Here is a 27,579-nt window from a genome sequence, read left to right as displayed (position 1 = left end):
TTCAGGTATCACCCATCTTCAGTGCGGTGTCGTTTAGACAAGCAAAATATTCAGAACAACCTAGATGTCTATCGACAGGGAACATTTTACAGATTTAACGGTACCCCTCTGTTTACATGCTGATAAAAAGAATGAGGCTAATCTGTATGTACTAATATGAAACCATCTTCAGAGTGTATTAAACTGAAGAGAACAAGCACAATACCATATTTAGGGTATGCTACTATTCATGCTAAGTGTCTATGCATAAAAGACTTCTGGGCTGGGCGCAGTGGCTCACACCTGTAATCCCAGCACTTTGGGAGGCCAAGGCAGACGGATCACCTGAGGTCAGGAGTTCGAGATGAGCCTGGCCAACATGGCAAAACCCCATCTCTACTAAAAATACAAAAAAACTAGCCAGGCATGGTGGTGTGTGCCTGTAATCTCAGCTCCTCTGGACGCTGAGGCAGGAGAATTGCTTGAACCTGGGAAGCAGAGGTTTCAGTGGCCCGAGATCGCACTACCGCACTTCAGTCTGCATGACAGAGTGAGACTCCGTCTCAATATAAAGAAAAGAAAAAAAAACAAAACACACTTCTGGAAGGGCTTTTTTTTTTTAAATGATGAGACATTATCATATTAAGGTCTTACCAGGTTTGTTTTAATGGGAAAGAATTACTAATGATGCTGAAGTGTTGGGAAAAGTCTTTTTTAAATAGAGTAAACTTTCCTCTGTAAATTTTCATTATTTGTGTAACAAACTTTTTCCCATGGCCTTCTGTTAAAACAAACTTCAGAGTGACAAAGGGTCAAACTGTCCTGAACTCTGAATTAGTGGGATTTAAAAATCAAGACATGTCCATCTTTGGGCACAGAAGAGCACTCACAATATCTTCAATAGTTACAGTCTGCCTCAAAACACTGACATTTCTCTTCAAAAACGATTTCTTTTAATATCAGCATAACATGCCAAGTTACAGTACGATTTTAAATTACTTAAAAGATAAAGAAGAATGAGACCAACGAAGCAATCATCACATCATTCACTTTGGACAATTTTTTTTTTTTTTTGGCTGGAGTGCAATGGCTCAATCTCGGCTCACTACAACCTCCGCCTCCCAGGTTCAAGTGATTCTCTTGCCTCAGCCTCCAGAGTAGCTGGGATTACAGGTGTGCACCACCACACTCAGCTAATTTTTGTATTTTTAGTAAAGACAGGGTTTTGCCATGTTAGCCAGGTTGGTCTTGAACTCCCGACCTCAAGTGATCCACCCGCCTCGGCTTCCCAAAGGGCTGGGATTACAGGCGCGCACCAACACGCTCAGCTAATTTTTGTATTTTTAGTAGAGATGGGATTTCACCATGTTGGCCAGGCTGGTCTCAAACTCCTGACCTCAAGTGATCCACCTGCCTCGGCCTCCCAAAGTGCTGGGGATTATAGGTGTGAGCCACTGCAGCCGACCCACTTGGGACAATTCTAACTGACAAACCTCTCAACCTGCCAGACCATGGCTCTATTTCAGAGATCTTCCCCTCTCACACATATTTATTTACACATTAGATGGTGGAGGAGGAAGCCAGAACAACAATGAAGAATGCTATGTAATTCCTAAAACAATTAGGAATATTAGCTTGTTTTGTATTAAACAAAAATCTAAGTTCTCTGAAAGACACCTCTCATTGGGTTCACAGCAGTAGGTAAAGATGCATACAAATGAAGGCCACAGATGTGTCGCTTTGTTGTTAATCAAATACAAATCAAAAGAATCTTAAGCCAAGGGATTCAATTAGAAAGAATTAAAAGGCTTTTGAGCATAAACCTACCAAGAGCAACCCAGACTCTCTGACTCTTTCAAACTAGAACTAAAATGTCCTAGTTTCAGACTAGAACTAAAATGTCCTTTCCCACATTCTCAAGAGTTCCTGAAATGCTGCCCTGTGGCTGTCAGGTAAACAGAGTCCAGATGTTCTGTCACCCGCCATATGGTGAAAACAAACGCCACGCCCCCAAAACTGACCAAGGTGGCCCGCGAATTAACAAATGGAGGCAAACTATCCATATGCCAATTTCCCGGGCCTTTCTGTCCTTCGTTTCCTGCACCGTCTTACATGCTATCAGGTAAACTCTTCATTAAAAGTAAGGCATTCGCAGGACTTAGTGCCAACAGGATTATTCATGGAGGTACAGTCAAGCAATCCAGCAATTAGAATTAAGCTAAAGAAGGATAATCTTGAAGTGTTTAGAAAAGGTCATGCTGGCCGGGTGCGGTGGCTCATGGCTGTAATCCCAGCACTTTGGGAGGCTGAGGTGGGCGGATAACCTGAAGTCAGGTGTTCGAGACCAGCCTGGCCAACATGGTGAAACCTCGTCTCTACTAAAAATACAAAAATTAGCGGGGCGTAGTGGTGGGTGCCTGTAATCCCAGCTACTCGGGAGGCTGAGGCAGGAGAATCACTTGAATCTAGGAGGCAGAGGTTGCAGTGAGCCTAGATCACACCACTGCACTCCAGCCCAGATGACAGAGTGAGATCCCATCTCCAAAAAAAAACACAAACAAGTAAGTATTTGATTTGATTTTCCTAAATGGCTATTTGGGATTTGAAGGGGAGGGGTAATTTTTTGTTTTTAATTTTTAACTTTTATTTTAGGTTCGGGGTACATGTGCAGGTTTGTTATATAGGTAAACTCATGTCACAGGGTTTTAACGGACTATTCTGTCATCCAGGTACTAAGCCTAGTACCCAATAGTTATTTTCTCTGCTCCTCTCCCTCCTGCCACCCTTCTCCAAGTAGGCCCCAGTGTCTGTTGTTCTCCTTTGTGTGTCCACGAGTTCTCATCATTTAGCGCCCACTTATAAGTGACAATATGCGGTATTTGATTTTCTGTTCCTGCGTTAGTTTGCTAAGGACAACGGCTTCCAGTTCCATCTATGTTCCTGCAAAGATGATTTTGTTCTTTTTTATGGTTGCATAGTATTCCATGGTATATATGTACCACATTTTCTTTATTCAATCTGTCATTGATGGAAATTTAGGTTGCTTCCATGTGTTTGCTATTGTGAACGGTGCTGCAATGTACATTCGCATGCCTACGTCCTTATGGTAGAATGACTTATATTTTGGGGGGTATATATCCAGTAATGAGATTGCTCAGTTGAATGGTAGTTCTGTTTTTTGCTCTCTGAGAAATCGCCACACTGCTTTCCACAAAGGTTGAACTAATTTACACTCTCACGAACAGAGCACAGGCATTCCCTATTCTCCGCAACCTCGCCAGCAACCTAAATGGATATTTGTTTTTAAGATCTTGTAGCTCCTGACTTGCAAGGCGCCTCAGCCACTCCTAGAACATTGTTACAGCATCTCTAACTTTACCAGAGGCTAACAGGCCTGGACGTAAGAGAGACAGAAACAATCTAGAAGTCAAAAGTAGATAAAGGGTAAAGTAGATAAACAGTGTCTGAAGACTAAGATCATAAATAAATGTATATTTGCCACCCATTTGTGACTGTAAGTTCAAGGCTTTTACGGACCATGGGGGCCAAACAGCTGGTGAGGTCAGCCCGGGTTTGAGAGGTTCAAGGTAAGTTTATCCAGAAACCCCAAGAGGGGTTTCTTCAACAAAGATTTAATGAGCACCTACTACAGGCCATGCCCCTGCCCCGAGCTAGGAATAGTGGCACAGATGCAAACAAAATAAGCCAGAATTATTGGTACACAAGGAAAAGGTTCTCTTCTGCACATCAATGAGAAGGCAAACTTTGTCAGTTCTTGCCTACCCACCACCTTAGAAATCTGTCCTTACGCCACTTAGAAACTCCACACTTGTACGCAGGCATGGCACACAGAGTATTAACTGATTCATCTCACTTTAGGTGTCTCCCCTGACACTTAAGACTTTTCTGGAAACATTCCTGCTACAGTTCTATTTTCTAACCCATGAAGAACACTTTTAATAGAAAGTGAATCACAAACCCCCTCCTCCAAGTGCCAGTGAGAAAAAAGTCAAGTGATAAAAGAAAGAGACAGGAAGAGCCAGGCACAGTGGCTGGCCTGTAATTCCAGCACTTTGGGAGGCTAAGAGGAGAGGATTGCTTGAGGTCATTTTGAGAGCAGCCTGGGGAAGATAGCAAGACTTCCGTCCTACAAAAAAGTTCCAAAAATTAGCCAGAAGTGGCAGACCGCTTCTGTAGTCCCAGCTACTGAAGAGGCTGAGGTGGGTGGATCACTTGGGCCTAGGAGGTTGAGGCTGCAGTGAGCTATGATCATACCACTGCACTCTAGCCCTGGTGACAGAATGAGACCCTGCCTCGAAAGAAAGGGAGAAAGAAAGAAGGAAGGAATGATGGAAGGAGGGAGGGAAGGAAAGAAAGAAAAAGAGAGACAAGAAGGTAGGGACTTCATAGTCCCTAAAGCCTTCTATACACATTCTGGGAAATCGCCACATAATAAATAGTCAAGGGCTTGAAAGACATCTGGGAACCCCCTTCCCATCATGTGAACTCAGCCACATTCCTCAGAGAAAGGTCAACAGGAAATGACCTCAAGAGACCTTTGACCTCAATCATGTTGACTTAAAGACTACTGAAGCCGCCGAGCATGGTGGCTCATGCCTGTAATCCCAGCACTTTAGAAGGCCGAGGCAGGCGGTGAGGTCAGGAGATCGAGACCAGCCTTGCTAACATGGTGAACCCCGTCTCTACTAAAAATACAAAAAATTAGCCGGGCGTGGTGGCGCGGGCCTGTAATCCCAGCCACTCAGGAGGCTGAGGCGGGAGAATCACTTGAACCCAGGAGGTGGAGGTTGCAGTGAGCTGAGATCATGCCATTGCACTCTGGCTTGGGCAACAAGAGCAAAACTCCATCTCAAAAAATATATATATATATTACTGAAGCAAGATAATGGAGGTGAAAGAAATTCACAAAACATATGTATAATATATTATCAATTTGAAAAAAAATAGAGCATTCTTAAAAATGTAAAAAGTAAGGAAACTGGGATGTTGATGATAGGGAAGGTTCAGCAGGAGGGCATAGGGGAATTCTAACTTCTGTTCCATTTTGCTGAGAACCTAAAACTGCTATGAATAATAAAGTCCATTAAGAAAACAAAATAAGGCAAATATAAGTCAGGCGCCGTGGCTCACTCCTGTACTCCCAGCACTTTGGGAGGCCAAGCAGGTGGATCACCTGAGGTCAGGAGTTCAAGACCAGCCTGGCCAACATGGCAAAACCCTATCTCTACTAAAAATACAACAACAAAAAAAAATTAGCCAGGCATGGTGGTGTGAGCCTATAATCCCAGCTACTCAGGAGGCTGAGGCAGGACAATCACTTGAAGCGGGAAGTGGAGGTTGCAGTGAGCCGAGATTGCACCACTGCACTCTAGCCTAGGCAACAGAGCAAGACTGAGTCTCAAAAAAAATTTTTAAATTTAAAAAATTTTTAAAAATAAGGCAAATATGACAAAAGCAATCTGTGTGTGCTGGAGTGGTAGTCGTTAACAACAGGTGTCCTTGTTGGTGTGTGTATGTATTCTGCCTACTTTTCTTCACTTTCCATGTTTCTACAACGACCTTATTTTTACAATTAACAAAAAGAAATGAGAAAAAAAGCTTTTAAAGAAACGAGGCTATTTTTAAATTTTTTTTTAAAGCCTCAGTGGAACACAGCCCATTCTCACGTGAAATACATTAGGCTATCCTTGCAATCTGCGTAGGACAGCTGGTCTACCCAAATCATCCTGTAGCAATGCCGGGAAAGAGGGGACAGCCACTACCCAGTGCGAGGCAGCCCAGGCCCCACCATCACGCCTACAGCACACACCTGCCAGAGTGCTGGCATATCCACTCAAAGGAGGCTTCATTTCTCAGTTCCTTTATGATGTGACTTCAATTTAAAAATAGAACTCCTTCTTCCCTCACCTCCATCACCAAGCTCCAAAGACATGGTTTCCTGGCCACAGTCTCTCACAGGCTTTCACTGGACCTGGGCTTTGGTTTCTAAAAGGTGAAATGCTGCAAGCAACCTCTGGTACCAACAACTGTGTAACAGACAGGTCAGTATCTTCAAAGGTGAAGCTAAAGTACACCTTTAAGACCATGACTGACCTCTGAAAATGCCTTGAAGGAGAACAAAATTGTACTACAATGCTGAAAATGATGATGAAATCATCTGGTGATTGACCAGATTTTCATCCTCCAACTTCACAACTGCTCACTACTTGGCACTACGGTGAGGCCAGTGAGGCACTAACCTTGGGTGGAGAATTTAAGGGAGTGCCAAATACTCCATAATTAAGATGGTCATGTGTAATGAATATTTTTTAAAATCACAAGTAGGCCGGGCATTGTGGCTCACACCTGTAATCCCAGCACTTTGGGAGGCTGAGGCGGGGGGGATCACCTAAGGTTGGGAGTTCGAGACCAGCCTGACCAACATGGAGAAACCTCATCTCTACTAAAAATACAAAATTAGCCAGGCATCGTGGTGCATGCCTGTAATCCCAGCTACTCAGGAGGCCGAGACAGGAGAATCGCTTGAACCTGGGAGGCGGAGGTTGCAGTGAGCTGAGATCACGCCATTGCACTCCAGCCTGGGCAACGAGAGCAAGATTCCATCTCAAAAAAAAAAAAAAAAAAAAAATCACAATTAAAAAAAAAACCACAATGAACAAAGCAATAAAATTTTCAATGAAGATTGGGTCTGACCCTGATCTTGCAAGATAAATCCCTCTCACCCTCATCTGGCATACTCAGGGACACCTGTACTACAAGACGACCCCAAAATGTGCCTCCTAGAAGAGTGTGGACTCTGGGAAAACCTGACTTCGCTTATTAGCTGTGTGACACTGGGCATAATACCATATAGTCTAAGCCTCAGCTTCCTGTCAAATGAATACCTTCCTCATTGAATGGCTGAGTAAAAATCTATGCAACATGCTGAGCACAGTGCCTAGCATGATACTAGCACAAAACTGGCCGTGGGAATAGCACCCCAACAAGAAGCACGATTCCAGGGATGGGCCAGAAGGTGTTTCCTACATGCTCTTTGCCATGCTCATTCACACACCAGACTCAAGCAATTTTCAGGAAATGGGTTTTGGCAGATCACTGGGATTTCTCTACCTTGAAGATAGACTTTTCTTATTTTTCTCCTCAATCTTTAGGACTGATGAACCTTCCTGGCCCAAAATTATGCCGGGAAAAGCAAGGAATGGAGCTTGCTTTCCCAGCTCTCCAAGGAATGGAGGAGCCATCCTGTCTAGCTCCTCCAGGTGAACAGGCAGGTGCGGCCACAAACAGCATGACGCAGACGGAAGACACAACCATCTCTGCCTTTCTCAGAATTTTCTTTCCTAAAAGTGAAGCACGCCATTTTTTAAATAAAAAGAATCAAACCACCAAACAGTCTCAGCCCCTACAGTCCTGGCTAAATTACCTATAATCCTGAGAAAAGCAATTGTTCCCTGTCCCTGGTCCCCTGCCAAAGGCTCTGAGCCTGACCTCAAACTCACACTTTGGGGTTTATTTATGTGACTTTGGAGTTACTATTCTCAAATGGTACCTAGAGCCTGAGTTCATGCTTATGCTACTCTACCTCCAAAACCAAAGCATCCCACTGACCTGGACAATCTTGATCTGACAGCCCTGAACTTCTGAACTACAAATAAACTCCTTGGAATAACCATCTCCCCAAGAAGACCACCTCTCACTCAAGTATCACGTGCACCTCCCTTACTTTGTTATGTGCCTTTGACACACTGGAATGTGTCAAAATGACCTTTGAGTAGATGGTTTCAATAGTAGAGTAGGGATAGATTTGCAGTGCATGTTCTGTAGCCAAAGTATGTCTCACATGACTTTTTATATGTGTAGCGGGCTTAGCTTAATCCACAGGGGAAAAAAATTTAAGGTTTTCCTTTTCATGCACTCCGAAAAAAACAGTTTTCTCTTCTCATTGTAAATAACATGGTCTGGCAATTACAAAAGCAATAAAAATTCGTGGAACTTTAGAAAATACACAGAAGTTCAAAGCAGAAAATAAAAACCACTTGGATTAATCTCACGCAAAGAAAACCATAAGTAACATCCTTTTCTCAGTGCACGTAAGTATATGTCATGCACAGAATTTTAAGCAAACATGCTCATCTTTTAAGCAGCAAACTAACAGTATAATCACAAAAGAAGTGGTAAGTGACCTCCCAGCCACGGGAGGGTCCAGAAAGAGCAGTAACTCAGAACCTCATCCTGCAGAAGGCCAAGGGAGGCTACATTTTACAAAGAAATGTACAGAAATAATTTGTGACGATGTTTACCGCTTAAGAGAGTTCATCTTAAATATTTATTGAGCACCTACTATGTTCCTGGCACTCTGCCAGGCATTAGGAATGCAGATGTGTAAAATACTTAAGTAGAAGTTGCTCTAAGTGAGGAAAGACTTCCTGAGCTTCTATCTCTGCTCTACCAATCATAACCTGTGTGATCTTAGGCACACTTAACCTCTCTGAGCCTCCATTTCCCTCTTAAGTAAAATGAGGATAAAAATCAGGGTGGCTGGGCTGTTAGAACTCAGCCTAGGACTTCAAATGTTCAGTAAATGTTAGTGCTCAAATAACCAAAATGAGTGGGGAGGAGAGTAAACACGCCAGTACAAGCACGGAGGGTCCACGCTGGCACCCGGGAGGAGACGTTAGCCTTAGGGAAGCCTTCTGGAAGGAGGTAGGCAGGGACTGGGGGAATGTCAGAGCAGAGAAGGACTTGGTGGAAGGCCAGGGCAGTGGCAGATGGGAAGATGTGACAGAGGAAGGCTCTGTGGCTTGTAGGAAGGTCACCTAGACCAGCATGGGGGAGGGGGACTGATCAAGGGGAAGAGGGAAGTACAGGAGGCTGGGAAATAAAATGGGGCAAAAACACCAGGTTTCTTCCAGCCAGGCTCATTATCAATTCCAGCAAAACAGTAACATGATCTCACACAATGATCACTTTAAAACCAAAACTTTTCTTGACTACTCCAATCAACTCAAAGGGCGCTGATTCATGCTTTCTAAAACTACTTTTACAAGTGAGCATTTTCTAAAATCTCTATAAAGAGGCAGTGACGCAGTGAGGTGATCCTTCACGTCCACTCTGCACACATGCTAAACTCATCAATAGTGTCTCTCAGCGTCCTTCCGGCATGACCCAGCAGACCTCAAATTAGGTATTTCTTATTTGAGGGTATTACTGAAGACTAGATGAGGAATTTGGTTTTTGCTAATTCAGTGATTGGCTTACCCCTTTCAGGAAAGGAAAACATAAATAAAAACATATATAGGTTCTACGCCAGGTGCAGTGGCTCTTGCCTGTAATCCCAGCACTTTGGGATGCCAAGGCAGGAGGATTGCTTGAGCCCAGTTTGAGACCAGCCTGGGCAACACAGCAAAACACCGTCTCTTTAAAAAAATAAAAATGTAAATTTAAAAAACCCAGATTATAATAGGGGCCAGGTACAGTGGCTCATCCTAGAACTTTAGGAGGCTGAGGCAGGAGGATCGCTTGATGCCAGGAGTTCAAGACCAGCGTGGGCAACATAGCAAAGTCCCATTTCTACACAAAATTTAAAAATTAGCCAAGCACACTGGCTCATGCCTGTAATCCCACCACTTTGGAAAGCTCTGGAGTGGGAGGATCATTTGAGCCGGGAGTTCAAGGCTGCAATGAGCTATGATTGTGCCACTGCACTCCAGCCTGGGTGACAGTACAAGATCTTATCTATAAGAATCAATAAATAAAGTGAAAGAAGCTGTGTGACTAAGACTTTTGCTAAAAAGAACGTTATTATAACTTAATATGTTTATCTTTGTTTTTATGCTTACACACAGTTCAGATTCAAAGCTTCGTGGTTTAATAATACAAATAACAGCTACCATGTCTTAAGTATTTTATAAATTGCCAGAGAGTATGTTTTTATACGTTATCTTTCATTCTCAAAACATATTCCAAATGGCCAAAATTCCAAATCTTAAAAAACACTGATCACAAGGACTTTTATAATTATTTAGAATCCATGATTTGTATCATAATGGGCATTATTCAAAAGGTATTTTATTTTTAAAATATGGGAGGAAACCGGGATTCAAATGAAATGACTTGCTCCAGACGACCCAACTTTTGAGTAGTAGAGCGGGGATCTGAACACAACTACCTCAGGGTCCTGTGGCAGCCAGCTTCCAAGATAGCACTCAATGATTCTTGCCTCCTGGCATCCACACTTTTGTGTAACTGCCTCCCCTTAAGTCATGGCTGGCAGTAGGCCCAAGAATACTGTGGAAGTGACAGTGTATAACTTCCATGGCTGGCATATCAGCCACAGCGGGGCCAGGCGCAGTGGCTCACCCCCATAATCCCAGCACTTTGGGAGGCCAAAGCAGATGACCACTTGAGCTCAGGAGTTCAAGACCAGCCTGGGCAACATTGTGAGACTCCCGTCTCTACAAAAAATACAAAAATTAGCGAGGTGTGGTGGTGCACACCTGTAGCCTCAGCTACTTGGGAGGCTGAAGTGGGAGGCTTACTTGAGTCTGGGAGGCAGAGATTGCAATGAGCTGAGATCACACCACTGTACTCAAGCCTGGGTGACAGAGTGAGACCCTGTCTCAAAAATAAGTAAAATTAAAATTTAAAAAAACCACAGCAGTTTCGCCTTGGTTTCCTCATGGTTCACTCACTCTGGGAGAAGCTAGCCACCATGTTGTAAGGTATTCAAGCACCCTGCCTAAGGAGCTTATCGGGCTCCTTGGTAGCAGACCCCACAGTCCCAGTTCAGTTGACTATTTTTTTTTTTTTTTTTTTTTTTGAGACAGAGTTTCGCTCTTGTTGCCCAGGCTGGAGTACAATGGTGTGATCTCAGCTCACCACAACCTCTGCCTCCCGGTTCAAGCCATTCTCCTGCATCAGCCTCCCAAGTAGCCGGGATTACAGGCATGTGCCACCACTCCCAGATAATTTTGTATTTTTAGTAGAGACGGTGTTTCTCCATGTTGGTCAGGCTGGTCTTGAACTCCCAACCTCAGGTGATTTGCCCACCTTGGCCTCCCAAAGTGCTGGGATTACAGGCGTGAGCCACCACGCCCAGCCCCAGCTGACTTTTTAAAAAAATAGAGATGGGGTCTTGCTATGCTGCTGAGGCTGGGAACTCCTGGGCTCAAGCGATCCTCTCCCCTCAGCCTCCTAAGTAGCTGAGACTACAGGTATGTGCCACCATGCCCAGCTCCTAGCTGACATCTTCATCGCAAACCTCCATGCCAAAATTGTTCATTGAAGCCATTTCCAAAGTCCTAACCCACAGAAACTGCAAAAGATAATCAATATTTACCATTGTTTCAAGCCACTCAACTTTGGGGGTAATACGTCACGCAGCGATAGATAATGAAGGCATGCCCTAATGCCTGCATTCTTTTCTCCACTTCCACGGGGCCTTGCAGTTGCTTTGGTAATTTTATTTTTGAATGATTATCCCTGTATATTCACATAGAGAATTAACAAAATAGTTACTGGAATTAAACCTACATGCCCCATCAGGTCTTTGAGATAAGCACCTACAGGGCTGACATCTTATTTATTCCCGCTGGCGCTGTTCCGTTCTGAGCCTCGAGATTTTAGACACAAATTGCTCTTTCCAATCCACTCCTTCAAAACGCAGGCAGCCAACAAAGCTCCTCCAGTCCTTCTCTGCCAGAGAGTCCAGGAAATTATTTAGTCACATCTTCAGGTAAGCCCTTCTTAAAGATGTTTTTCTCTATATTTTTTTGGTTAAAAAAAATATATAACCATGATGAGATACCACTACACACCTGTTAAAATGGCTAAAATAAAAAATACGATACCAAGTGCTGGTAAGGATTTCACTTCTAGCTATTTGTCCATGAGAAATCAAACTTCATCCATATCAAAATCTGTGAGAGTTTATAGCAGCTCTATTCATAATTGCTCCAAACTGGACTCAAGTCAACTGTTCTTCAATAAGTAAATGGATAAACACACTGCAGTACATCCATATGATGGACTACTAACTAGACAGCAAAAGTGAGTGAGCTATTGGAATCACAAAGACATTAGGCTGAATGAAAGAGGCCAGTCTCAAAAGGTTACAAATGCTAAGATTCCATTTATATGACATACTGGAAAAGACCAGACTATAGTTAGTGACAGAGCAAAGACAGGTGGTTAACAGGGACTGGGGGTGCAGCACAAGGGAATGTTCTAAATTGACAGAAATGTCCCATATCCTGACTGTGGAGTTGGTTACACAAATCTATGCATTAAAACTCAAAAAAGGACAGGCATGGTGGCTCGCACCTGTAATCCCAGCACTTTGGGAGGCTGAGGCAGGCGGATCACCTAAGGTCAGGAGTTGAAACCAGCCTGGCCAACATGATGAAAGCCCGTCTCTACTGAAAATACAAAAATTCACCAGGCGTGATGACGGGTACCTATAATCCCAGCTACTCAAGAGGCTGAGGCAGGAGAATCACTTGAACCCGGGAGTCGGAGGTTGCAGCGAGCCAAGATTGCGCCACTGCACTCCAGCCTGAGCAACAAAGCGCGAGTCTATCTCAAAATATATATATATATATATATGTTATTATTACATCACTTAACTTTTCTTCACAGATTCACTAACATGTTTGTCTCATTTAGAAAATCGCTGGTTTCCCCATATCCTGATATTTCCAAACAGCTCACTCCACTTGGATCCATCTTGGCCCCTGCTAGCACCTGATGTTAGAGAACCAAAAACTCCAGTTAAGATTACAAAGGAAGATCACAAACCCCTGATTAATAAGTTCCTCACAAAGTTCCTAACAATATTAAATGTGCAGATAGATGCTATTCTAGATTGACAGAAATGGCTGGCGTTTCCATCATTTTTTTCTTGAAGAAATGAAGCAATACTCTCAAGTATGTTCTGTAGCCCAAACTGCCAAATGGTAGATTCCAAGCAGACGCCCTGCAAGGCCTGCTTAAAAGGAGGAGAAATTCATGTAGACTCAGTTGCACGACTTGCACACATTATCAGACATCTAAAGTCCTTATAAAGAGATCATCTCTAACAGTGATTTGATATGACTTTAAGTCACTTTCCACATAATTAACAGGTAGAAATCAGTTTTCTCATAGATAATATTAAATAGCAGATGAAAGATAAAATCTCCCAATTAATATATCAGTCATGATGCTTTAGATGGCAATAACCAAAAACCCCAACTCAAGTAGGACGAGAAAGTAAATTCACATATTATCTGGTATCCTAAAACAGATTAGTATTTGGTATGCTAAGCTCCAGGTGCAGAAGATCTAAATGACTCAATGATGCATTTATGGACTCTGGTTCCACCTTTCAGCTCTGTCACCGTATTGCCTGCTTCAGGTCTAGTAAAAACATGGCTGCTGTGATTCCAGGCATCACATCTAGTCTTTGGGTCTCCTTTTAAGAGCACACAAACATTCCCCAGAATCCTCTTCAAAGACGTCCCAGATGCTGGAGCCTTCTGGGAAAAATTTTGCTGAATGAGAAGCCTGTGCTGCTACAGACCTAGTAACAACAAATGTGTGAGAGTATGAAGCTTGGAGCTGCAACTGCCATTAGGCATAATGACTAATTAGGCCGCAGCAGTCTAATTAACCATGGCCAACAAGCCCAAGTGCAAAAATCAACATGCCGAGGGGCAGCAGAGAAGGACAGAATGCATCTGGGTCCTTGATGATATTTTGGGCTCAGACATGAACTGGGAGCCCGTTTATTACTTGAAACAACTCAGTATTTGATGGCTGAAACTGCTATTAGTCAGACATTCTGCCACTTGCAGATAAATGTACTCTTAAATGTCCCCTTGAGGTTTTCAGGAAAGAGCATTGATAAATTGTCCAACATCAAAGATGGAAGATATGGCCAGGTGTGGTGGCTCACACCTGTAATCCCAGCACTTTGGGAGGCCGAGGTGGGCAGATCACCTGAAGTCAGGAGTTTGAGACCAACCTAGCCAACATGATGAAACCCCCTCTCTACTAAAAATACAAAAATTAGCCGGGCGTGGTGGCATGCACCTATAATCTCAGCTACTTGGGATGCTGAGGCAGGAGAATTGCTTGAACCCGGGAGGCGGAGGTTGCAGTGAACCAAGATTGTGCCACTGCACTCCAGCCTGGGTGACAGAGCGAGACTCCGTCTCAAAAAAAAAAAAAAAAAAAGATGGAAGATATATAAGGGCAGGTTTGTCTGGCTTCAACACCTATACTCCAAATTGTCACCTTTGATATCATCCTGTGCCTTCCTTATTCTAAAATGTCATAGAGAGTGTACATTTCACAAATTTTAGTTCAAATCAACCAATGTTTATCACTGAGCTTCTATGGGCAAAAAAAACAAAAATTAGGGAAACATACTTCCTGACCTTACAATACTTGTTCTTTGGCCCAGAAACTAAGGAGAATACACTGATAAAAAGATACAATTACTACCAAAACAGAGAAACTAATGTCCCCCTCTCCAGATGGTTTACATTCCAAGATCCCCAGTGGATGCCTAAAAACCACAGATGATGCTGAACCCTACATACACTCTGTGTTCTCCTGTACTTACATACCTGTGGTAAACTTGAATGTATACATTAGGCACAGTAAGATTAACAATAACTAGTAATAAAACGGAGCGACAATACACTGTAATAAAAGTTATGTGAATGTGATCTTTCAAAATATCTTAATGCACTGTACTCACCTTCTCATAATGAAGAAGGGACAGAGTGGGACGCTAAGAGATTTCATCGAGCTACTCGTAACAACACACCGTTTAAGACCTGTGAATTGTTTACTCAGACTGTGGTTGGCCGTGGGTAACTGAAACTGCAGAAAGCAAGACTGCAGAGCTGTGTATCTGCCACACTAACCTCTTTTTAGAATGTTACAACTTGCTTTTGCCCAAGGCACCCATTTTTCATTCATTTCAAAAACATTTTTTCCAATAATCCTTCTGTGTGCTAAAGAACAAACACAACTCAATTTGGGACTTTAAAAATCTATTTATTTGATCATAATCTTAAGCACTTATTTGCTTATATTTTCAAATTAAGCAGGCAATTTTTTTCTTCATCTTTAGGTTTTTTCCAACTCAGTTTTAGTTAGATAAGAACAAAACTGTTCCATCACCATCCAGTAAATGGAGCCTGACCTCTTGAAAGGAGCAATATGCTCTTTTTCTCTTGCCTTACAGACAAGAAATGTGCTATTTTTCCAACACTGAATGTATTTCCTAACATTAAATAAGTTCAATAACTAGACCATGTAAAATGTTTTCCTAATAACTTTTGCCTTTCAAAAGATCCTTAAAAAATTAAAAGGCAAAAATAGGTTGGGTGAAAATATTCATACTGTATAGATCTTTACAAAGGAATTATACACAAAATATATAAAGAACTCATACAACTATAAGATGACATTAAGAATGTACAGTTTACTGTATATCAAGTATCCTAAATAAAGCTATATAAAACAATCTCAACAAAAAAATTAAAAACAGTAAAGATCTGCTGGGTGCAGTGACTCACACCTGTAATCCCAGCACTTTGGGAAGCCGAGGCAGGCGGATCAGTTGAGGTCAGGAGTTTGAGACCAGCTTGGCCAACATGGTGAAACCCCATCTCTACCAAAAATACAAAAAATAGCATGGCGCATGCCTGTAATCTCAGCTACTCGGGAGGCTGAGGCAGAAGAATCACTTGAACCTGGGAGGCGGAGGTTGCAGTGCACCAAGATTGTGTCACTGCAACTCCAGTCTGGGTGACAGAGTGAGACTCCATCTCAAAAAAAAAAAGTAAATATTTGGCCAGGCGCAGTGGCTCAAGCCTGTAATCCCAGCACTTTGGGAGGCCTAGGCGGGCGGATCACAAGATCAGGAGACTGAGACCGTCCTGGCTAACATGGTGAAACCCTGTCTCTACTAAAAACACAAAAAATTAGCCGGGCATGGTGGCGGGCGCCTGTAGTCCCAGCTACTCGGGAGGCTGAGGCAGGAGAATGGTGTGAACCTGGGAGGCACAGCTTGCAGTGAGCCAAGATCGCGCCACTGCACTCCAGCCTGGGCAACAGAGCAAGACCCTGTCTCAAAAAAAAAAAAAAAAAAGCGTAAATATCTAACAGACACTCACAAAAGAAGATATACAAATGGTCAATAAGTACATGAAAACGTTTCATTAGTTATCAGGACAATATAAAACAAAACCACAGTGAGATATCACTACATAGCCACTGGAATGGCTAAAAGGAAAGACTATTTCAAGTGTTGATCAAGATTGGAGTAACTAGAAGTCTCATACATCACTGGTGGGAATATAAAATGGTGCCAACGCTTTCTTACAAATAGCTTATTATAAAGTTATGCACACACTTAAGAAAGACCCAACAGGAAAAATAAAAACCTATCTCTACACAAAGATTTCTTTACAAATGTTCACAGCAGCTGTATTCATGATAGCCAACACTGAAAACAACTTGAATGGCCAAAGGGGAGTGGATACGCAAGTCATAGCATATCCAGCCACTGAAATACTGCTGAGCAACAGAAAATACACTAAGAAAGAGGATGGGAAAGACAGTAGCAAGGGAGCAGGGAAGAGGAGCAGAAGAGAGGGGGAGGAGAAGAGGGAAGGAGAGAGAGAGAAATAAAACTAAAGGAGAGCCAGGCATGGCAGTTCATGCCCGTAATCCCAGCACTTTGGGAGGCCGAGGCAGGAGGATCACTTGAGCCCAGCAGTTCAAGACTAGCCTGGGCAACATGGCAAAACCCCATTTCTAGTAAAAATACAAAAAATTAGCCAGGTGTGATGGTGCTTGCCTGTAGTTCCAGCTACTTGGGAGGCTGACGTGAGAGAATCACTTGAGCCCAGGAAGTTGAGGCTGCAGTGAACCGAGATCATGCCACTGCACTCCAGCCTGGGCAATGGGAGTGAGAACCTGACTCAAAAAAAAAAAGTAAAAGAGAGAAGAAATACCTAGACATGTCATAGCCATACTGCAGAACACCAAAGCATCTTAAAAGTAGCCAGAGAGAAAAGACAGACTACTTACAAATAATTAGACAGCAACAGCAATGGGACCAGAACACAGCTGATTAATACAGGAACAATACAGAATTGCACACCCAGATAAATTTACCATTCAAGAACAAAGGTATCTAAGACATGCAAAAACTGAAGTTACCACCAACAGATGCTAACAGAATTTCTAAGAGATGTATCTCAGGAAGAAGGAAAATGTATCCCAGAAGCAAGCTTCAAAGTACAAAAAGGAATGGTGAGCACGTTAAATTTACAGACAAGTACCATATAAAACAATTATAATGTCAAATTTGGGGCAGGTTAAGAAATGAGAAGGCTGTATAAAAGAACAGATGCCAAAATGCTAAGGTAGGAGTCAGTAACAGGTGGTAGGATTTCAAGTTTGTTTTACTTTCTTCTTCATGCTTTTATTGTCTTGTGTTTTCTTGAAGCGGTGTTTCACTTTTGTTGCCCAGGCTGGAGTACAATGGCGTAATCTCAGCTCACCACAACCTCCACCTCCCGGGTTCCAGCGATTCTCCTGCCTCAGCCTCCCCAGTAGCTGGGATTACAGTCATGTGCCACCACGCCTGGCTAATTTTGTATTTTTAGTAGAGACAGGATTTCTCCATGTTGGTCAGGCTGGTCTTGAACTCCCGACCTCAGATGATTCGCCCGCCTTGGCCTGCCAAAGTCCTGGGGTTACAGGCGTGAGCCACCGCACCTTATTGTCTTTTTTTTAAAAGGAACCTCCGTCTTCTTACAATCTGACTTAGCTTTAAGGATTAAATTGCTAAATTAGAATGAAATGAAAACAAAATCAAATATCAAACCGCCAGAACTGCAATCTATCAATTCTAATAACAAATTTCCTTTAAAAACCCTAAAGACTAATTTGAAGGAATGGTAAAAACTGGATTCATTCAACAAGGATTTACCAGACTGGGCAATATAGTGGTGAGACTCTCTAAGAAAAATTTTTTAAAGAAAAAATTAGCTGGGCGTGATGGCATGTGTCTGTAGTCACAGCTACTCGGGAGACTGAGATGGAAGGACTGCTCGAGCCCAAGAGGTCAAGGCTGCAATGAGCCATGATCACCACTGCACTCCAGCCTGGAGTTTCTTTCAAAAAGAAAACAGAACACAATAATTTACCAAGGGTTTGCTATATTCAGATACTATACTAGATCCTGAATGAACAAGAACAAAAACTGAAAGTCATCATAATACTGGATTTTTAAGTCTTCTAATTTTTAAGCCTTCTAATAATAAATTTATGCAAAGCATTTCATCAAAAGTCTGCACATAAAGTGAAGTTACTCTTGTGGTCAGAAGTTATTATCATAATTGAGAATTAAAGGCAGTCTAGTGTGGCCTGAGGCTCTTTTTTTTTTAATGTGTGAACAAATATGACAGTTTTACATATGAAATTCATTCAGTGTAAATGATGAATTCCCACATTAATTGCAAGTCTTGAAGTTCGTCTATAATTTCCATCCCACATTAAACTAAGAAAACTTACAATCTGAGTTAACAGTTTGCAGGCAGCACTGAGCATGCCTCAGTTTCAGTCTCGCTGGATTAGTATCAAAAGCTTCGAGCATGATATTTTAGTAATGTATCAATTATCCACTTTTGCTCAAAGTATCCACTTGGTCAAACATTTTTAACTAATTCAAACCAGGGCAAGGGCATCCTATAAAAAGTTTTGCCAGTTTTAAATATACGTTTTCTGGGGGCTTCTTGATTGAAAACAAAGGCTGCATTTGGCAGAACAGGACTGGAAAAATCAGTATTTCAAGTAATTTGAATGAAAACCGTTTGGCTCTGCTCTTCCTGGCCATGTGGAAGTGGTTAAGGAGGTAACAGCCTACCTAAGTCGCCATGGGGAAAACAGAGAGAAAGGACTGCGACCCAGTACCACCACAGCATAAACTCCCACACTAAAAGGCAAGAAAAGAAGTTGATCCACTGCTTCCCATTCAATAGCCAGGCCTGGAGAGACTCCTTTCAATCAAAAGCACCAAACAATAGGAGAGAGACTGCCACCAGAGCCTAAAACCCCACACCCTCCCCTCCCAGGCAAATGGTAACCAGTACAGGGAATGCCTGTCCTTCCAAGGTAGAAAGACTCTAGCACCTACATTACAGGATTATACCTGCCCCTCTTATCTGTAGCACCTTCAGCTGGCGAGGAAAGTGCATTTCTCAAAAACACTAAGCAGTTATCTGCAATAAGCAAGGCCAGTTACAAAGGGCTTCTTTAAAATGTCCAGTCCACCATGCTATCAAAACATCAGGCAAGGCCGGGCTCCGTGACTCACGCCTGTAATCCCAGCACTTTGAGAGGCCGAGGCAGGCAAATCACCTGAGGTCAGTTCAAGACCAGCCTGACCAACATGGAGAAACCCTGTCTCTACTAAAAATAGAAAATTAGTTGGGCATGGCAGCAAATGCCTGTAATCCCAGCTACTGGGGAGGCTGAGGCAGGAGAATCGCTTGAACCTGGGAGGCAGAGGTTGCAGTGAGCCGAGATTGCACCATTGCACTCCAGCCTGGGAAACAAGGGCAAAACTCCATCTCAAAAAAAAAAAAAAAAAAAAAAAAAAAAATCAGGCAAGTACAGCACTTACAAATCCATAGAATTTCTCTTATCCTCTGGGAAAATCACAATGCCATTTTTCCTAAGCATACTCTGCCTGCAGAAACCAGCCTTTTATCCTTTCTCTAGTAGTCTCTAATCCCCTCCAGGATGAAAAGAGTTGTTTTTTTCTGATGTTTATCACAAGCATCCTCCTCATAAATATATACAATTTTCCAAATGAATTAAGCTCTTAGGTGTTCAATAAATTAAATGAGTATAAGCTTCACTGTTTAAAAAAAACTAACCCTATCAATGCTATCTTTAATTTGTATCTTTAGCCAAAAAACAAAACAAAACAAAACAATTTCCTTGGGCGCTCCTTTTTTCTCTTTTTCTTTTTTTTTTTTTTTTTTTTGAGACAGAGTCTCACCCTGTTGCCCAGGCTGGAGTGCAGTGGCCCAATCTCAACTCACTACAACCTCCACCTCCTGGGTTCAGGCGATTCTCCTGCCTCAGCCTCCTGAGCAGCTGGGATTACAGGCACCTGCTACCACGCCTGGCTAATTTTTGTATTTTTAGTAGAGACAGGGTCTCACCATATTAGCCAGGCTGGGAAATCCTGATCTCAAGTGATCCGCCTCGGTCTCCCAAAGTGCTGGGATTACAGGTGTGAGCCACCATGCCCAGCCCCCTTGGACAGTTTCTTTAATGAAAAGTGAAACAAAAACGTTCCTCCAGGTTCCTTGCAAACTCTGGATAATTCTGAGGTGAATACAATAACCCAGTAAGAAACTTGTCCAGGATAATTATTTTAAGATCTTCTTTGATAAGTCTGGCTACAGAGTAAAGTTAGCATTCTATTATGAACCAAGGAACAATAAATCCATCCCTGTATCAATTCAAGGAAGAGAATATCAATGTGAAAGGGGGCATTACAAACCAAACTTCAAAAGGATTCCCACAGTGACAGAACTTCTCAATGAAACACCACACCCCAAGTAACGGGGGGCGGGGTGGGTGCACCATAGAATCCCTGCCCCTAGGAGGCACAGCTGCCTCCACACCAAGTATTTCTAGTTTCCCATTCACATAAAAGAAACAAGTAAGAGATTCTGGGAGGCGCTGGGCTAGGAAGGCATCTACTCACTGTCTCCACCAACAATTCCCTCAGTAAAGCAGCCATTGCCCAATAATGCTTCTATTTATTTTACCCAGAAGCAGATCTATTAGCCAGACATTCTAAAAACACAAACGCTTCGTTGTGCTTGGAGTAACTCCAATATTGATGCCTTGCTGCAGAACGATGCTGCAGGAATATAAAGTGAGCCATGTGCTAGCTGTACCCACTTATGAAGCACACTGTCAGAAACTGTCACATCCTGGAGACCAACCCATCCGAAAGACTGAGAATAAAACCCCCTACAAGAACACTGTGGAAGGAGGGAGAAAGCCAAAGATACGATGAAGCAGGGCCCTCCTAAAGTCTCCGGAACAACGAAGCCAATTTTTAAGGCAACTCTCCCTAAAGCTTTCAGGACCAGAAAGATATTTCTTTCCCCTCCCCTTGTTCAGATTGAATAAGAAAAGCAAGACAATGCTGGAGGATGTTCTGAAATGGGCTCCGCAAGTCACCACGTGCAAAGCACATTAAACAGAATCCAGTGCTAGGCCAAGGTTTGGCTCAGAAGATGCTGCCTACTGGAAGGAGAGGGGCCCCCGGGGGTTTCCACGCAGAGACCAGGGCTGGGGCGGTCAAACCTGGTAAACTGACAAGGAGAACGGCCTTAACAATAAAATAAAACAGCCAGAGGCCACCGGTACTCCCCAAGGCTAGGAGAGACAGGGAGGCCGAGGCTGCTAAACTGTTCCAGATGAGAAGCAGGCTCTCCCACGTCTCCACGAGCTGATCAGATACCAGGGCCTCGCTTCTTTGTGAGCCTCAGCTCCCTCCTTTCTGTGGAACCCTACTCGATCCCCAACAGCCGCTGGTCTCCAGCTGCCACAAACGAGATCCAGACTCATTACAGGGAACTCGTATTTCCCCCCTCAAAACACACACACACACACACACATACACACACAGTCTCCGGGGTCACACACACACACACACACAGTCTCCGGGGTCACACACACACACACACACACACACACACAGTCTCCGGGGTCCAGCCGGATCACACAGCTAAAGTTTCCGGAACTTGAATCGTAAAACCACAATCAGAAGTTGTTTGGAAATACTCGCCGCAAAACAATCTGTCCTTTGCTTTAAAAAATAAAAAATAAAATAAACTGCGCCCTGCATAAAGGCAGACAGTAAAGAGAGACACAAATCTAACTTGGGCAGAGGGTGTGTTCCTCTTTGTCACCCGCCGGGAACCTCGCGCCGCGCGTGGGCGAGCGGCGGGCACCCGGCGGCGCGGTGGCATCCGCGCCAGCGGCCACCTCCCCGGCCCGCAACCGGCCTCAGGGGCCAAGATTGCGGCCCGAGGTCCGGAAGCGGCGTCCGGCGCTGTCAGCAGGGGGGTAGGACGGAAGGAAGCGGGGGAAGGGCGCCGGGGTCGGGGGAGGCGAGCGGGGACCGGCGCGGAGCCCCGCAGCCGGAGGTCGGCGGAGGTGAGGAGAGGGGCGCAGGGGGCAGCGCGGAGCCCCTAGGCCCCCGAACTCCTGCGATGGTGGCCGGGGCTGCCCGGGCCCGACCCGCAGCCCGACTGCGCGGGGCAGGACCTCGGGGACCACGCGCCCACCTTCACCCGCAGCCCCGGCAGTGCGCTTCGGGAGCCTGGACTCGCACAAGTTGCCGGCCCCCGCCCTCCCGCCGCGGTCATTGTTCACCGCGCGCCTCCTACCTCCACAGCGCCGGCGGCTGCGGCGGCTCCCTCTCCCGGCTCAGGCTCCGGGATCGGCGGCTCCCAAGCCCCCGGCGGCCGAGGGCGCGGCGGCGCCGGCTATTAATACCCGCGGGCGGCGGCGGCGCGGGCGCGCGAGCAGGGCTGGCGGTGGCCGGCTGAGGTCCGAGCCATCAAAGGTGGCGCGGGGCGGAGGGGAGGGCGGAGCAGGCGGGGTGGGTGGGGAGCGGGCTCCGGGTCGCCATGGCCGCCTCGACGCCGGGGCCAGCGCCACTCGCGCAGGGAGGAGCGGCGCAAAGCGGGCGGCGGCCGCGTCCCCGTCCCGCGCCCCAGCCGAGCGCCCACACCGCTGCGCCCGCGCCGGACCCGCCGCCTCTGAGGCCGGCGAGCGGGAAGTGCGGTGGCCACCGCCCCTCCCCGGGTCTGGGCCGGCCCCTCGGCGGCGGGAGGCGGGCGCCGCGCAGCCCGAGCAGCGGGGACGCGGGAGAGCCACAGCCCCCTCCAGCGTCCGGGCCCGCGCCCTGCGCCCGCCCCGCCCCGCTCCGCCCGGGCAGGTGCGCCCAGGGGCCTCCCGAGCCCAGCGCGCCGCCGGGGATCTGCGCCTCTCTTGGGCTTCCGGCCAGGGCCGGACTCCGCGCGGCGCTACCGAACCGAGCGCAGGGAGCGCCACCGGCGAGACGCGAATCCGGCCGCTGTGGCGAAAAAACGAACCGGGGAGAGCGGGAGACGTGTGCACGGCGAAGCCGGGAGCGGCAGGCGGGCGGTCAGGGGCTCGGACTCTGCAGGTCGCTTTTTGAGGTCCTGCCTGGGGCTGCTTCGCCTGCGACGTCGCCCAGGGAGGACCGTCTTCAGGGACCCACCGAGCCCTCCCCTCCCCCGGAGCCACAGGCACGGGCTTCCGGCACCACCCCGGGCTGCGCGGGACTTAAGCCTGGGGGAGCGGCGGCCACCCCGCGCCCGCCCACGTCCTGGCCCAGCGCCCTCCGCCCGAGCGAATCCCATGACAGTTCCCGCCCGCCCAGCCTCGGGGGACAGTGCCCTTGGGGAATAGTGTGGGGGAGATTAGGAGTGGCTTGTGGTGCTTGAGTGCCTTCGGGGTTTCGGGAACTCCACGGAGCGGGGAGCAAGATTCAGGACCCAGGAGGCAGCGATCTAGGGGCACAGTCACCGTCCCCACCCAGCAGCTGCCGCGTTACCTTCTCTACCCCCTTCTGAGCCTCCAGTCCCTCTCTCTAAGCGTGGCGGGAAGAGGCCTAGGGCGCAGTAAGTGACGCTCTGCCAGACCCGGCTAGCGGATTCCGGCCTTCGGAGGCCACTGGCTCAGAACCCTGGGCCTTTTGCGTCTTACAGGAGTTCTCTGACCTCAGACCGAGAGGGCAGATTTCACGGGAGAGGCCTCAAGTGAACTCACAGCTGGACAGGAGCTGGGCAGAAGTGGAGTGTAGGGACCCTGATAGAAGAGCGGGTTGAGACAAGAACAGGGGTCTTGGAAGTAGAGGGTACTTGTGGGTAGCTCCTGGGGAGGAGCAAAGATGTAATACTTGCAGATTTGGTGGTCTGTGGTTGAAGAGAAGAAATGGTGGGTTTGAGGCTTTGCTCTGTCAGCCCAACCAGCTGTGTGTCACAGATCAGATTTTTTTTTGCTCGTGATTCTCTAAGTGTGGTTCTCAGACCATGACCACCACCAGCAGCCCCTGGAAACGTCCAGAAATGAACATTCTTGGGCCGCATCCCCGACCTACCTAATGAAACCTTAGCAAGCATCTGAATCGCCTGCAGGGCTAAAGGACTGTCAGGCTCCATCCCCAGAGCTGCCGATTCAGTAGGTTTGGGGGCGGGGCCTGAGAGTATGCATTTCTAACAAATTCCCAGATAGTGATGTTGCTCTGGTCCTGGGATCACACTTGGAGGACCACGGTGTTAGGACAGTGGGTTTCAAACTCATGGAATCATCTGCGATTAAAAAACAACACCCTGGTTCCACCCCAGCCAAATATATAAAGATTCTAACCCAGGCATCAGCATCAGTAAAGTTCCGCAGGTGATTCCAATGTGTAGCCAGGTGTGAGAACAGTTGCTGTAGGCTGCTTTTTAAACTAATGTATACCTGAATCACCAGGGAATCTTGTTGCAATGCAGATTCTGATTCAGTAAGTCTGAGACTGTTTCTAACAAGCTCTCAGGTGTTACTTGCTGGTTCAAGGACTACACGTAGTAGCAAAGTGCTATGTCATACCTCCCAACTAAAAGGAAAAAATTAGGCCGGGCGCGGTGGCTCACTCCTGTAATCCCAGTAGTTTGGGAGGCTGAGGCAGGTGGATCACCTGAGGTCAGGAATTTGTAAACCAGCCTGGCCAACATGGGGAAACCTCGTCTCTACTGAAAATACAAAAATTAGCTGGGCGTGGTGGTGCGCACCTGCAGTCCCAGCTGCTTGGGAGGCTGAGGCATGAGAATTGCTTGAACCTGGAAGGCAGAGGTTGCGGTGAGCCGAAATCATGCCATTGCACTCCAGCCTGGGCAACAAAGTGAGACTCCATCTCAAAACAAAATCATAGAAAGCACAGAATATTAGAAAAGTGACATTTTCCCAGTCACCCTGTTTGCAAGACCGACATTTTCTACATGTTACAGCATTTCTTTCATAGTCTTTGTATGTCTAGAATTAGATTTAGTTGTGATCTTAAAACTATTTATGATCATAACACATAATATGTTGATCATATTAATCAATATGATAATACATAATATCCCATGCTGTCTTATCTCAATATTATCAACATTTGTGAAGGTGACTTTTAAAGGAGCCAATCTGAGGTTTGCAGGCTGAGGGCAGGAGCCCATGGGGAGAGAGTTAACGGGGGAAAAGAGAGGGGAGAAGGGGCAGTTCTGGGAATCTAGTTAGAGAGGCTATAAAGCGGTGGGGTCACACTAGAGAACTTCCTACGTTTCCTCCCAGCCCTCACCAACATTCTGCGGTTGGTACGTAACCTAATAGAAAGTACTGTTTCTTTTAAGAGAGTCTTGGCCGGGTGCTGTGGCTCAAGCCTGTAATCCCAGCACTTTGGGAGGCCGAGGCAGGCAGATCACGAGGTCAAGAGATCAAGACCATCCTGGCTAACACGGTGAAACCCCGTCTCTACTAAAAATACAAAACATTAGCCAGGCATGGTGGCCAGCACCTGTAGTCCTATCTACTTGGAAGGCTGAGGCAGGAGAATGGCGTGAACCCAGGAGGCGGAAGGTGCAGTGAGCCGAGATCACGCCACTGCATTCCAACCTGGGCGACAGAGCGAGACTCCATCTCAAGAAAGAAAAAAAAAAAAAAAGTCTTGCTCTGTTGCCCAGGCTAGAGTGCAGTGGCACTAACATAGCTCACTGCAGCCTCGAACTCCTAGGCTCAAGTGATCCCCCTGTCTTGGCCTTCCAAAGTTCTGGGATTACAGGCATAAGGCCATCGTGCCTGTCCAGAAAGCACTTTTTAAATTCCTCTCCCTGAAAAGCCAGGGGTACCTGGCCTCGAAAATCCTGAACCTGGAAAATCAACTTCTGAAAAACTTAGGTGTTTCCTTGTCATTGTGTGTCATTTATGCTTAACTTTCAGAATATAAAAATGTATAATCCCCCTAGATCCCCCTTTTATCCCAAGCTGTGGCATGGGTTATTTAGAAATCTTTCTGGATTAAGGAATCACCCTGTGCTTAACAATTCCTCTTATTAATTTTAACTGTTTTACTGTAAAACGTGTGTACGTGTCAAGATAAAATTAAGCAGTATAGAAGAGTATGAAGTGAAACCTAGAAGGAACCCTTCCTGCATCCCTAATCTCACTTCTTAGAAATAATTTTCCCAACAGTTTTTACAAAGTCTTTCAGAAATTTTCTGCTCATATACAAAAATGTGTGGGTTCATGCAAATCTTTCATATTAAGAGATCACATGTCACAGTGAAACACCACTTTTTATTCCATAGTTACCTCCCCTTCAACATATCACCTTTCAGGGAATCTGGGTTTAGGGTGATGATGCTCTCTGGACATGACAGTATGCACTGACAGTAACTGAGGCAGCCTGTATTAAAACCCAAGGCGGAAAGAGATCTGCTTCTCACATTTGTGGTGGGCTCATTCTGTGTAATCTCCCTGCCTTGAGTGTGACCTAGTGACTCGCTGCTAATGGATAGAATACAGAAAAGGAAGGCAATGTCACTTCCGTGATAAGGTCACAGAGCACCGTAACTTTTTTTTTTTAGACGGAGTGTCACTCTGTCACCCAGGCTGGAGTGCAGTGGCGCAATCTCGGCTCACTGCAACCTCTACCTCCCAGATTTAAGCAATTCTCTGCCTCAGCCTCCTGAGTAGCTGGGATTACAGGCGCGTGCCAACACACTCGGCTAATTTTTTTATTTTTAGTAGAGACAGGGTTTCACCATCTTGGCCAGGCTGGTCTTGAACTCCTGACCTTGTGATCCACCCACCTCGGCCTCCCAAAGTGCTGGGATTACAGGCTTGAGCCACTGCACCAGGCCTGTAACTTCTTACTTATATGGTCTTGCCCTCTCATTTGCTCACTTTGATGAAGCCGGCTGCCATGTTGTAAGATGTCCTATGGAGGACTCACAGTGGAAAGGAACAGAGGGAAGCCTTACTCCAACAGCCCTGGAGGCACTGAATTCTGCCAACAACCATGTAATACACAAGCCCTTTCCAGCTGAGACTTGAAGTGATGTCAGTGTCATGAGGAACCCAAAGCCAGAGGACCCAACTAAGTAATTTCTAGAGTCTTAACCCATAGGAAGTATGAGATGATAAGTGTTCTTCAAAGCCACATTTTGGAATAACCTGTTTTGCAGCAATAGATAACACAGCTTAATGTGGTAGGAGGAAGAATATTAGGATGAGCAGTTTCAAAGTTGTGTCAACAGGAAGAATATGAATCTCCTTGTGTAGCTGCTGGGAAATCTTGGGATTTTGAGCTCAATTTCAGCAGCCCTTAATGGAACCAGAAGAAACTGAGTTACAGAGAAAGCAACTGACATGAAGTAGACATCTGAGGTTGGAGAACTTATGAGATATTGGTTGGGATCTGGAGGT

The 27,579-nt window shown here is 45.6% G+C and overlaps 1 protein-coding gene across 3 annotated transcripts in view; it reads right to left on the bottom strand.

The window, feature by feature from the left end:
- Window positions 1-23,409, bottom strand: part of FARP1 (FERM, ARH/RhoGEF and pleckstrin domain protein 1) — a 313,748-nt gene extending 290,339 nt beyond the window's left edge. Inside the window, exon 1 of one of the 3 annotated variants that reach the window (XM_054446398.2) lies at window positions 23,199-23,409. The gene's annotated coding sequence lies outside the window, so the exon portion shown is untranslated. Of the gene's footprint in view, window positions 1-22,487; window positions 22,897-23,198 lie in introns of those variants that run through there. The other 2 variants (XM_054446402.2, XM_063651069.1) reach the window with 2 other exon arrangements.
- Window positions 23,410-27,579: the final 4,170 nt, after the last annotated feature.

The sequence above is a fragment of the Pongo pygmaeus genome, chromosome 14 (genome assembly GCF_028885625.2).
Source record: "Pongo pygmaeus isolate AG05252 chromosome 14, NHGRI_mPonPyg2-v2.0_pri, whole genome shotgun sequence".
Classification (NCBI taxonomy): Eukaryota; Metazoa; Chordata; class Mammalia; order Primates; family Hominidae; genus Pongo; species Pongo pygmaeus.
This window is presented reverse-complemented; position numbering and strand designations above follow the sequence as displayed.